This window comes from Vidua chalybeata, chromosome 6, assembly GCF_026979565.1.
Source record: "Vidua chalybeata isolate OUT-0048 chromosome 6, bVidCha1 merged haplotype, whole genome shotgun sequence".
NCBI classification, from domain to species: Eukaryota; Metazoa; Chordata; class Aves; order Passeriformes; family Viduidae; genus Vidua; species Vidua chalybeata.
In genome coordinates this window covers 47,238,332-47,250,366 of record NC_071535.1, presented here as the reverse complement: position 1 = coordinate 47,250,366, position 12,035 = coordinate 47,238,332, and the positions used below count along the sequence as shown (strand labels likewise).

The 12,035-nt window shown below is 45.6% G+C and overlaps 1 protein-coding gene across 4 annotated transcripts in view; it reads right to left on the bottom strand.

The window, feature by feature from the left end:
- Positions 1–6,971: 6,971 nt before the first annotated feature.
- Positions 6,972–12,035, bottom strand: part of LSP1 (lymphocyte specific protein 1) — a 47,276-nt gene continuing 42,212 nt past the window's right edge. For all 4 annotated transcript variants that reach the window (XM_053946658.1, XM_053946661.1, XM_053946659.1 and 1 more), the window contains exon 11: positions 6,972–8,348. The gene's annotated coding sequence lies outside the window, so the exon portion shown is untranslated. The remainder of the gene's footprint in view (positions 8,349–12,035) is intronic.

Genomic DNA, 12,035 nt, shown 5'->3' with positions numbered 1-12,035 from the left:
GCCCTTTCTTCTCTTCATCCCACCCCAGAGAAAGGGGTTCTGCAGGGGGTTTATTCAGCAGCTCAAGGTTAGAGTAGATGCCCTATGTTCATTGAACACTCTTTCCAAGTTAATTGAAGTAGCTGTCAACAAAAAGGCAGATCAGATAGTGGCTAAGTAAGTACATTCAGAGAAAGGACAGCATATAAATACATATATAATTATTTTCTGTTCCTGGGCAAAATCCAATGACCTGTTTTATGCAGCCAGTCAGGAAGAGATCAGAATAGCCTTAAACTTTATAACCAGCTCGTCTGAGTTATCAGCAGACTACTACCATTGTGCTGGTGACAATGGGATCCTGGGGAATCTGAAACAGCCCAAAGGGGCTGAGCAAAGACTATCTTTTCTCCCTGGCTCCTCTAATACCATCCTCTTAGCACTTGGTCTCAGGATCTCTGTCCTTGGTTGCCTCTCCTTTCCCAGAAGTGCCCTGGTGCAGTGTTTGCCATACACAGTGATGCACCTCTTGCAGCAGTCATTCAAATAACAAGGAGAGCAAACAGTTGCCAAGCTGTGGGTTCACCTACCTGAATCTTGGAAGGTGGCTGGGGAGCCTCAATGTGCCAACCCCTTCTGCTGGTTGTGGCTTCATGAAATCACAGTTCAGAGGCATAAAAAGGAGAATAAAAGGCAACAAACTAGCATTCTCTTATTGATGACCACATTACTTACATATACCTCCATTTAACTTCCTGGCACTGCTGTTCTCCTCTTTGCATGTGGTGGGAGGGAGTCAACCAACATTTCCATGGAGGTCTCTAGTGTGTCATCCCTTCTGTGAAAATTGGTTGGTAGAAATATCTGCCTGTCTTATCCCCTCTTAGCCTGTAAGAACAGAAACTCTACATTTTTGTTAAGAAATAGGAAGGGATCTGAACACTCCCTACTTCAGCATGTGCAAACACAAGCCAGCCCTTTGCATCATTCATACAGTGTGTGCTGCAAATACATGCATTAGGCTGGTGTGGTCTCAGTGGTGACAGTGACAGAGCAGGATACAATGTGTCCTTGGGCATTTCTGAAGTCTGTTAAAATATTCTTACTCAGAATATGGGGTTTCTTAAGTTTCCAGTTGGGTTGTTATTCCCCGTTTTCTTTTTTTTTTTTCCCCCAGCAACATCTTCAGTGCTGGGGCCACACAAAGGCACTAGCACTCCTAAAAGACAAGGGCATTTTTGAGACATTGAAGTTGTCAGTCAAAGAGGAATTAATTGCATGAGGGTGTTTGTATGAAGGACCAAGCAGCTACCCCAAATCCTTCCAGAGGTCTGCACTGCAATAAGGAGCAGTTTGTCCTGCAGAGCCAGGCAGGATCTCACCAGTCAGCAGGGAGGCAGAGGGGAAGAAGGCAAATGGAGAGCACACCTCTGACACCCACTCCAAAGCACCAGCACATACCCTCCTTCCTGAAATGAACAGGCCTAATGCCTTTATTAATGTTCAGCTCTTTATTAAAAAGATCAGCTGGGCAGGGGGCTCGACACAGAGCTCGCCCCCGCGGTTGTAGCTTTCCCAGGCAGCCAAAAGGAAGGAGGCGTGCAGAGTCGGTCACTGGAGGCCCGAGCAGCAGCTGTGCTTTCTCCTTTCCTTGTGGCACACCAGTGGCCCAAGGATGAGGAGGCGTGGTGTGCAAAGTCTGTTGCTGAAGTCCAGAACAACAGCTGTCCCCACTCCTTCCGCGGTGGCAGCACCAGGACTCTCTGTCTCTCTATCGCCCTGCTTCTCAGAGCCTAATATAGTCTGTTCTTTCTTAGGTGATGGCAACGGTTAAAAGTCAATCAGGGGATGTGTTTCCCTCTTCCTCAGCTAGGGCATTTGCCTAGACTCCTCTACTGTGTTCAGTTTTTGATTTATATTCTTTTTTTCCTCCTAAAAATACTCCCATGATCCTAAGGGGTTTCTATTTGCATGTTAGTCTCAGAGTGGCAGCGTGGAGGGGTGGGAGGCCGGTTGTCCCCAGGTAGTTTAGAGAAAACAAACAGAGCAATTAGCTAATTAGCATTTCAATATCGGTACTTAGCTAGAGTTAGTAGTTTTCTTTTAGTGTGGCCATGGGAACTAGGAAGGCCCTGCCCGCGTCTCTGCGGAACACCTGGAAACTGTTCATAACACTTCCCACAAGAACCAGCCTCATCAGATGGGCCAGACCTCTGGTGGATGAAGGAAGAGCTTTGCTACCTTGATCCATGACTAACTCAGATTAGAGAAGAGTCAATGAGCAACAAGGCTTAGCAGGGAGAAGCAGAAGGAATTTGCCTTCAGAGCTGGCTTTGTGGTGTTGCTTACCAGCATCTCAAAAGCCATATGAAACAGCCCAAGCTTAACCTGGGCATAAAGCTGCTTTGTAGACCTCCGGGAAACTGCTGTCACTTACCCCTGTCTTCCAGGGAACATGTTTAAGCCCCCAGCTGCCATGGCATTCACACTTAAAGCTGGGAATTCACACTCCTGAAAGCTGGCATTCACACTCCTGAAAAGCTGGGAAAAAGCAGAACATGAGAAGTCAGCTGGAAAACAGATGAAATGCCTCAAGGCCAAGAGGCAGTAAGCACCTGCATGGTGTCTGGGCAGCTCACAGGCTGCCCAGGACAAAGGCAGGCATTGATGCCATCCTTACCAGCTCACTTCAGCAGTCTTAGTTGAGATCTTGGAGTCAAACTGCACATAAACCCCTCAACCAAAATTCACCAAAATAATGCACGCCAAACCTTCTCTGCTCCCAGTGCAGCATTTTTTACACTTGCATCCTCTGCACATAGCAAGTCCCTCGCCAAGAACATGTAAAGACAGAGCCAGAGTTTGCTCTCTTCCTCTCTTGGGAAGGTAACAATAAAAGCACAGCTCTAAATTTGCATTTTGCAACCCTGACTTTTACAAAACAGTAAATATTACCAGCCAACTTGAAAAGCCTCCAACTGCTTTCATTGCCTGGAGCTACTCTGCTAGAATAGCCATCCTGGCAACATCACCATCCTCTGCCCTTTACCTCTCCAGTACTTCAGATGCTGAACTTTGCAGAGCCAAAGTTGGGAGCATGCAATGGTGTCACTCAATAGCCCCTCTTCATGTTAATTTTAGGTGGTGGAACTTTTCATGCTTTTAAGAAGTCCCTTTATTTAGTTTTGAGAAACCTCTTTTACTTAGTGGCTACCATAAACACTTATCTATCTGATGTTTTGAACTCACCTACAGGGCTCTAGAAGTCACAAACAACCATAATCTGGCATGATCTCAAAGGAACAAGCACCTGTTAATTTTGTAAACTGGACTGAGTAGCATGATGCTCCCAACATGCAAATAATTTCAGATGGAAACAAATTACACATCAGTAAGTAATGCATTTCTTTTTGTTTTTTGTTTTTGTTTTTTTTCCAGTTAATATTTATTTCTGACTTTTGTGGTAGACTGTTTCTCCATCAGTCATTTGTTTGCCCTGGGACATGTCCTCGCTGCATCTGCTTTAGAAAACTGAGGCACAATCCCTGTGGGATTCAGGAGATCCTGCTTGGACACCCTAGATCTAGGTTAGGTACCTCTCTAAAGATAACAAATCAGGTTTGGCCATTCAAGATAGGGGCTGGGTCTCATCCTCACACTTTTTACACCTAAATGGATAAGACAGGTTGACAGTGAGGATGATAACTGAGCAGCAGGATGGGAGTCAGGACCAATGCCTGGAGCTGCTGGTTTGTGCCCCCAGAGGAGGTGAGCAAGGCAGGAGACCAGTCAAGGAGCTCACAAGCTGCTCCACAGCCTTGGGGAAGACCCACCTATCCAACCAAGCATCCTACTGGATAATTACACTTGCAATTTGCTGCTTTCATGCCTTAAAGGGCTCACTTGTGTAAATCCCAATGGGATCTCCCCTTTACTTTTACTCAACTTTTTCCCATTCTTCCCATCATTCTTACAAGTCCTGAGTCCATGACACTTTTTTCTATTTATTTAATGCCTGTCTTTAGCATTGCTAAGTCACTAATTCTGGGAGTTATCAGGAAGAGATGAAGCACCTTTCTGAAAATTTGTGATCTAAATCAAATCACTCCACTGCAATCAAAACCCTGAGGGGACTCAATGCAAAATCCCAGGGAAACCACTTGTCTCAACACCAGGATCCTTGGAATGGTTCCATTTCTAAAGTAAATCCTAGCTCCAACTGCACTTTTGTCAGTGTGAAATACATTTTTTTCTCTTAACCTGTTTATATACAGATATATATATAATGCAGCATCAGGGAAAGTGTCTTGAGCCGTCAAGGAGTTACCAACAGACCAACTTCAGAACCTTGTTCAGCAGCATATCAGCTGCCACCTCAGTATTTATAGCCACCCTGCTCTTTGAGCTTGTTTATTTTCCTTCCCAAAGGTGGTGGTGGCAGGAGGCAAAGCTCTGATATTCAGGCTCAGGTGTCCCCGAGGCTGACCTTTCCTTCAAAAAGCAGAAGCTGCAGACACATTTCAAGGAACAAAGTCATTTGGAAACTCTAGACTCTTGTGTCCATTACCACACCAGAGGCCCAGTGCAGAGCTGCAAACAAGGGTTGAGCAGAGATCTGTTAATTAGCATTCACTCATATACATGAGGATGGATGTAAAAATAAGTCTGTTAATTATTTCATACCTGGAAAGAGAACCAGGTGAAGTCCAGGCCCCAGTCTCAAGGCAGAACAAGTGCTACAAAAACAAATAACACTCAAAACAGACTTGAGTTTCCCCCAAGTTTAAATAATGTTGCTTTATAGCAGTACAGTAGTCATGGACCATGTTTTTCAATCCCATCTTGCATACATTCACATAGAATTAATCTGTTAAACTCTGTTGGGGAAAAAAAGCAGCCCTGAAGCCCACCACAAAGACAAGCAGCACATTTCAGTATCACTGGAGCCTCCACAGATTTACTTCAGAGCCAATGCTGCCAAAATGATATTCCCCTTCTGCATAATCTAGACAAGATGGGTAAAAAAGAAATTGTAATGAAGCAACACCTCAAGGTATGCTACCAGTTCAGAGCACTGAGAGCCCACATAGGGGTTCCCAGTCCCTCTTTTTGGGTACTGCCAACCTGCCAAGGGGATGGTAATTTAGGGAAGCATGGCAGGACAGGGATGCAGGCAACCAGCAGATACAGGGACCAGGAAAGCATCACTCTTAACCAGGCTTTGAGGGTAAGACTAAGCCTGCAAGACTCACTCAGTGTGACAGTTTGTCCTTGTTATGCTCAAAATGCAGCAGTCTCAGGAGAAGACAGAGCTAAGGTCTCATAGCAAAAGCCTCTGAGATGCCAGTGCTGCAAAAACCACAATGCTGTGAAAAATGAACAGAGAAAAGATAGGAAGCAGTCAGGCACTGACTAACACCAGACCAGTAACTGCTGCAGAGTGGCACCAGCTTGCTCTCCTTCACTCACAAAATCAGCCACAGGTCCCTACAGGTCCCTGTTGAGGGAAGAGATCAGCCTCCATGCCCTCATTCCCTCTTCGCATTGTCCAAAATGCACATCCAGCATGTCTGGGCTGCAGCATCCCTTTTTTTCTTTTTTTTTTTTTTTCATTTTGGGGAGGTAGGGGAAGGTTTCATCATTCTGGTAACCCCACCACCATGTGCACACCATGTTACTTTGGGAGGAGAAACAGCACATCATCAAGTTAATTTAGCTGTGGAAACATCTCCCCTGGCAGATATAAGTACCTCATAAAGAGCTGCACACATTTACTCTGAGCCAATTCTCTCCCTGGTTCCTGACCACCGCTAGAGAGCTCTGGTCTCCCATAACCTGCTCACTTCTCTGCTGTCACCACAACCTGAATTACAGCAGTTGTTTATTAAAACCACCTCGAGGTCCCTGTGGGCTTTAAGTGGAGAAAATATACTCTGCAAATTAACTCCCCCTTAGAGAAGGAATCTCACACAAACAGCCTTTGGGGCTTTCTCTGCCCTCTCCAAACTGGCAGGGTACAGGAATAGTAACTGGAGAAGTTTTCAGCCCATTATTCCAGCAGCCAGCTACTGTGTTGAAAAAAAATCAGTGCAACCAGTTTTTTGCACACATGCAAAGAAGTGTTCCTTTCGCCTCAAGCCAGAACATATTTCTATGCACCACACTGCTACTACTCCAGCCCCACTTGAAAATCCCAGCACAGCAGCGGAAGGGCTGAAGGGAAGAAAATGGGGCCATGCTGCTCAATGCTTTGAAGAACACAGGACCCCTTGAATTCCTACCTCCCAGAATTGAAGCAGAGGATGGAGAGAACAAGGGTACCAATCGGCAGAAATATAAGAGAAAGAAGTTATATTTGGAATTACCTCCTTCCTTACCTACACTTTAAATGTTAGGATAGTAGAAACTCTTCATTGTTGCTACACCATAAAAGTGTTATTACTTGGAAGGTCACCCCCATAAAAAGGTTTTTCCATAAAAAGGGAGATGGTTCCAGATAGAGCCATCAGCTCATTAGTGTGCTGGGTTCCAGTACAGACAGCTACACTGATCTTATCAAAGCCGGATGAGCAGGATACAGAGGAAATTTTTTTTTTTTTTTTAATAGCTGACATCACCAGTGATTTTGGTTGAAGCCTTTGAGGTTGCTCAGGTCTATTACCTGAAGAGTTAATCTCTGTGCTTCTCCTAGCTGATCACACTCCCCAGGAAGTCTCTGCAGGCTGCTCCATTACTCATCCAAGCACTACTCCTTCCCCTCTTAGAGAGGAATTGCAATTACTCCCAATGAAAAATTCAGCAAAATAACATAGATCTAAATGGGGCAGGCACACAGAAAGCCCCTTTCCCTGCATATGTCAAGCTCCTTTTCTTCTTGTCACTCGGATTGATGCTTCTTCTCCTCAACCTCACATTCAAGCAGAGTTTCAAGGTCTTGGAAAACACCTTTGCTGCAGACTTCTACATGAACAAAACTCTCAGACCTGCCATCATTACAACATCATCTTCAAATTTTATTAAATGCTTACAAAAAAAAAAAAAAAAAAAGAAAAGAAAATCCAGGGGCAGAAAGTCTTAAGCAGAAAGCACACTGATGCAGGAGGAAAAACAAGCTGCCCTCCTTCCTCCAGGAGGGTAGAAACAAGTTGCAAAATTATGCTGATATGGGAAGAAAGTAGGAATGAGACTAAAGAGGGAACATGTTAACACCATGAAGTATGAAGACATGGGAGAGTTCAGAAACAACCCCAGAAGTCAATTTGCAGACCTCAGGCCCAAGGCCAGAAATGCATGCCACTCTTGAAGGACTCAGTTTCCTCAAGTTCACAGCAAACCTTGGTCTCCCCAACAATTCACTAGGATGCTATTTCACCAAGATAGGTTCCAGCAGCAGCCATTTCCCACATATACTGCTCAGCTTCAGGAATATAGCTCATATCAAGGTGCCACCACATCTAACTTTCAGAAATGTTTCAGACACTGGCACTGCAGCCCACTGGCTGGAGAATAACCAAATCACTTTCCCAGAGAAGGGAGATAACAGCAGTGGCCAGGGCTTCTCACCTGGGAAAGGAGATCTCCAAACCATCTTAGGCAGAGAAGTCAGCAGCTATTTGAAACAAAGCTGCTATTGCCCTACTGAGACAGAAAAGTGGCAGGAACATTTTGGCCTGGGCATATAACTGTGATTAAAGAATGATCTGGGAACTAAAGAAAAAGACCAGGAATAAGTCAAATGCAACTTGATGTACACTGACTAGTGATGGAAGTCCCTCAAAGCAGATAACAGAGGGACAGAGGCTGTATCATAAACAGGGCAAGACTTTACCCACAGCTAGTACCAGCAGAGTGACAAGTGGTCCTTGCACTCTCATCACACTCTCCTTGCAAGTCTTTTTACACACAGGACCTGCCCACTGCCCTCCTTTCAAACACCAATTTTTCACCAGATTTCTGTCGAGTTCCCTTCTCTGCCACCACCCATCCACCAAAGGGCACAAAAAGAGAAATTCTTAATCATGTAACAAAAGCCTTGCCTGCTCAGCAGGACAGCAGATCCCTCTCTTCCAACACTCAAGGTGAGGAAACAGAGCCTCTCATCTCCATAGCAGAGACAAATTTAAAAAAAAAAAGAAAAAAGGCAAAGAGTCACATAGGAAGTTAAAACAGGGATGAGTTTTGTCAGCTGATCTAGTTCCTTTCATCCATCTGGAGGCAGTGTGGGGTATTGCTCAAACCCCAAGAGAAGTCAGGCTGTACCCAAAGCAGACTGACAGCAGTTAGGAGAAGAGAAACATCCTTCAATTATCTTCTCTGGAGCAGAGGAAATAGTGGCATGGAGGGTCGCGTTGAGTCAGGATCAAGCTCAGCTGCAAGACAAGAAAACACAAAAGTTACGAATACCATTTGGCCTCTCATGAGCAACACCCAGGGCTATACATAAACTGTATCTTCTCTAGCAATTACAGGTGGGTTTCTCCCACCCATTTTCACAAAGCCCTGTGAAGCAGCCCACCCATAAGACTTCAGCATAAGTGAAGCATGCTGGGAATGTCCATGCCCATGGCAGAGGAGATGCTGAGGGCTGCACGCCTCGCAGAGGTCACAGCTGCACTCCTGCCACACTGTCTCCCACCCCAAAAAAGAGATTTGCAGGCTTCCTCCCAAGCCCAAGAAAGCCACTAAAGCAGAGAGTGTCCCCACAGCCCCCAACAGCCGCAGCTCTGTTTGGAACCATCTGCAGCAGGGCTGGGTTCCTGCAGCTCTCCATCTGCTCCATGCACGACAGCTGGTGCAGCCAAGGGACTCCAGCACACAAATGACTTTTCCATCACTTGATAAACAACTCCTGCATGCTGACACTCTCCCCACTATTCCTGATTTGGGGCTGACTGCAAATGGAGCCAAGTCAGGAGAACAGTGGGGGTCCAAGAGTGGATGAACATCCATCCACACATGGGAGCTCAACCAGTAGCAGAGAAACTTAACCCTTTGAAAGCCTCTTGACATCAAGATTAACTTCCTTCTAGCTTATTACAAACCCACACAAGTTTCTCAGGCAGTGCTTCCTCTATTGTCCCCAGGCTTTCAGCTCCAGCCTTTCCACTAGCAATAAAGCAAGTTTGTCTGCCCCTTAATTTTTGCTTCATTAGGTGGCAAGGGGGAAGAAAAATCTTCCTTGTTGAGAATTTCTCCTGAACACACAAAGCTCTGAAGGAGACTCAAAACAAAGCCAGGCATGACAGGGAAGACAAATTAACAGCTGATTTCCTTTTGCTGTCTCTCAGCATCTCGCTGCTCCATTAGTCAAGCACACAGATTCCTGTACAGTCACATGCCATGGAAGTCACCACACATAAGGACTCCAAGACCCACAGCACAGCAGGTTTCAAGTCAGACGGGATGATGAGATAGCAGCAAGAGTGATTTTAAGAGCACAGATTATTTGTAAGAGAAAACAAATCTTGAGGTTATAGAGCATGAAGCAGCTCCTGACTTTGGGAACAGAGGGATTTTCCTGGTGTATGCACACTAAACTTTCTACTCTGAGAGCCCCCATGCCCTCCTCTGCATTTTTCTGGAGTGCAGCAGTCCATAGGAGAAGGAAAACACTCCAAGAGCTGATCAGTAGCTGGGAAGTTCACTGCCCTGCCTCTTTAGTATTCCCTACACAAGTCTAAAGCAGGTCAGCCTTATAAATCTGGTTTACCAGTGCTGCTGGACCATAGCTCATCTTGTAGTACAGGCTGTCCATGGGACCACATTAAACAGGAGCAGATTAAGTCATTCCACAATAAATCCTACCAGGAAGTGCAGGTATTTGCTCACTTTTCAGCAGATTTTTTAAAAAGGCACAAAAAAACCCACAAGCAATTACCAATCCCTACACAAACAGAGCCAGAGTAGTGTCACACAAAAGTACCTGCATGTCCCTCCAACTGAGACATTTTGACTTTCTGACGCAGAAGAATTTAAAATACCCATGAGGCTGGGGAGGAAAGCAGGTATATTTCAAAGGAATGGGCTCTCAGCCTTTTTTTGGAACAGTGTAGACTTGCCTCTAAGAGTAGCTCCTGGAACAAAGCAAATCCTAATGACAGCCTTGTGCCTAAGGAATGAAGCTGATAAGACACTGTGAATGTCCAACAGTTGTCATCCCCAGCTGACACAAATCCCCTCCAAGCCCCCTCACAGAAAACAGCAGGTCTCTCATGCCTACAGCTAAAGCAAATCATAGAATGATAGAATAGCTTGAATGGGACCTTTAGTTGAAAGGGACCTTTAAAGGTCATCCAATCCAACACCCATGCAATGAACAGGGACATCTGCAACTAAGTCAGGCTGCCCAGAACCCCATCCTGCCTGACCTGGAATGTTTCCAGGGCATGCACCACCTCTCTGGGAAACCTGTTCCAGTGTTTCACCACCCTCATCATAAAGGAAAAAAAAAACCAAAACAACTTCTTCCTTATATCTAGCCTGAATCTACCCTTTGAGTTTAAAAGCTTTACCCTTTGTCCTATTGCAAACGCCTGTCCCCATATCTCTTACGAGCCACCTTTACATATTAAAAGGCCACAACAAAATCTCCCCAGAGCCTTCTCTTCTCTAGGATGAACAACCCTAACGCTCTAAAGCCTGTCCTCATAGAACTGTTCCATCCCTCTGATGATTTTTGTGGTCCTCCTCAGGAGTTGCCCAAACAGACCCATGTCTCTCTGGTACTGAATGCACCACTTGCTAGACACTGCCTGTAACTTGCCCACCACAACCTCTGCTCTGGAGGGCAGCTCATCCACCACGGTGAGGGCTTGACCTTGAAGCTTTTGAGCTCAACATGTCACCTCTTCAGTGCTTTTATTTGCTATTTGCCTTAAAAAAAAAAAAGTCATCCTTCTCCCCCCATGCCCAACCAGTTTTGGCAGACACGCCACCTGCTTGCTGGGTATGGATCACCTTCCCAGCCCAGTGCTGACAGCAGCACTGCAAGCCCAAAGCCAGCACTGGGCACTCAAGCACAAATAGCTGTACTGCACTTTCCAGAGTTCTATTCAGGATAGTTTTCCTGCACAGTAGGTATCACATTACACACCACACTAACCAGAGCAGGCTGAGAGCCACCAGGAGCAGAACACAGCACATGAAATAAATAGCTCCCCGGGCAAGCCTGACATCACCCTGCCCTCGTCTTCCTTGTTTCAGGATGCTCATTTGTATCCAGCACCAGCGATTAAGGGGCTCAGTGATTTATGCCTCATTTCATGGCAAAATTCAGCAACTCTCTGCTGACCAGAAGCCAGGATAGAGTCAGATTTCCTTCCTGGGGCTGCCAAAGAGTCATTGCAGGTCAGAGGCAGTTTGGTACTCCCCATCTTGCTCAGGAAGAGAAAGGCGAGAACTGAGACTTAGTTTTATCTTTGCATCCCCAACACAAACCCTTAGCTCCACTCTGCTCACCTGACCAGTAGTCACTGAGCTCCACTGAGCAACAATCACCAAAAAGGAGGCAGTGATGAGCTCATAATAAAGAGCAGGAAAAGCAGCCATGCATCCCTGCAGGAGCAGCCCAGCATTGGCCCAAGGGCTGCAATTGCCATTGGAGATCAGACCTGACACAGAGCACAAGCCACTTCTGCTTCATTCAAGAATGAGTGATAAAGGCAAGACAGGGGCAAAGCTTCCCAAGGGAAAGAGAAAACTTGGTTTTATCTTGGAGGAAGGTGTTCCTGGGCTTCATGCAGCAAGAAAAGACCAGCCAGAGTCAGTGCTGTGACAAAGCACTTCCTCACTGATAAAGAGAGCTTCTGAGAAGCCCTGTATTTCACAGGGGTGTCTTCATGCCAGCTGAAATGAATCACTGACTTTGATTCAAATGACACATGTAGACTATGGCTGTTCTGATGTATGTAACATTGTATCAGAGTTTTAATAACTGAAATATGTAAAGCCATGAAAGATTCCTGCTTTTTGCCTCTGGAGAGGCTTCAAAACTTCAAAATTTCAAACCTGCTTTGTTTCCCTTGACATTTCCTTCCAAATCCCATTAGGACTTGCCA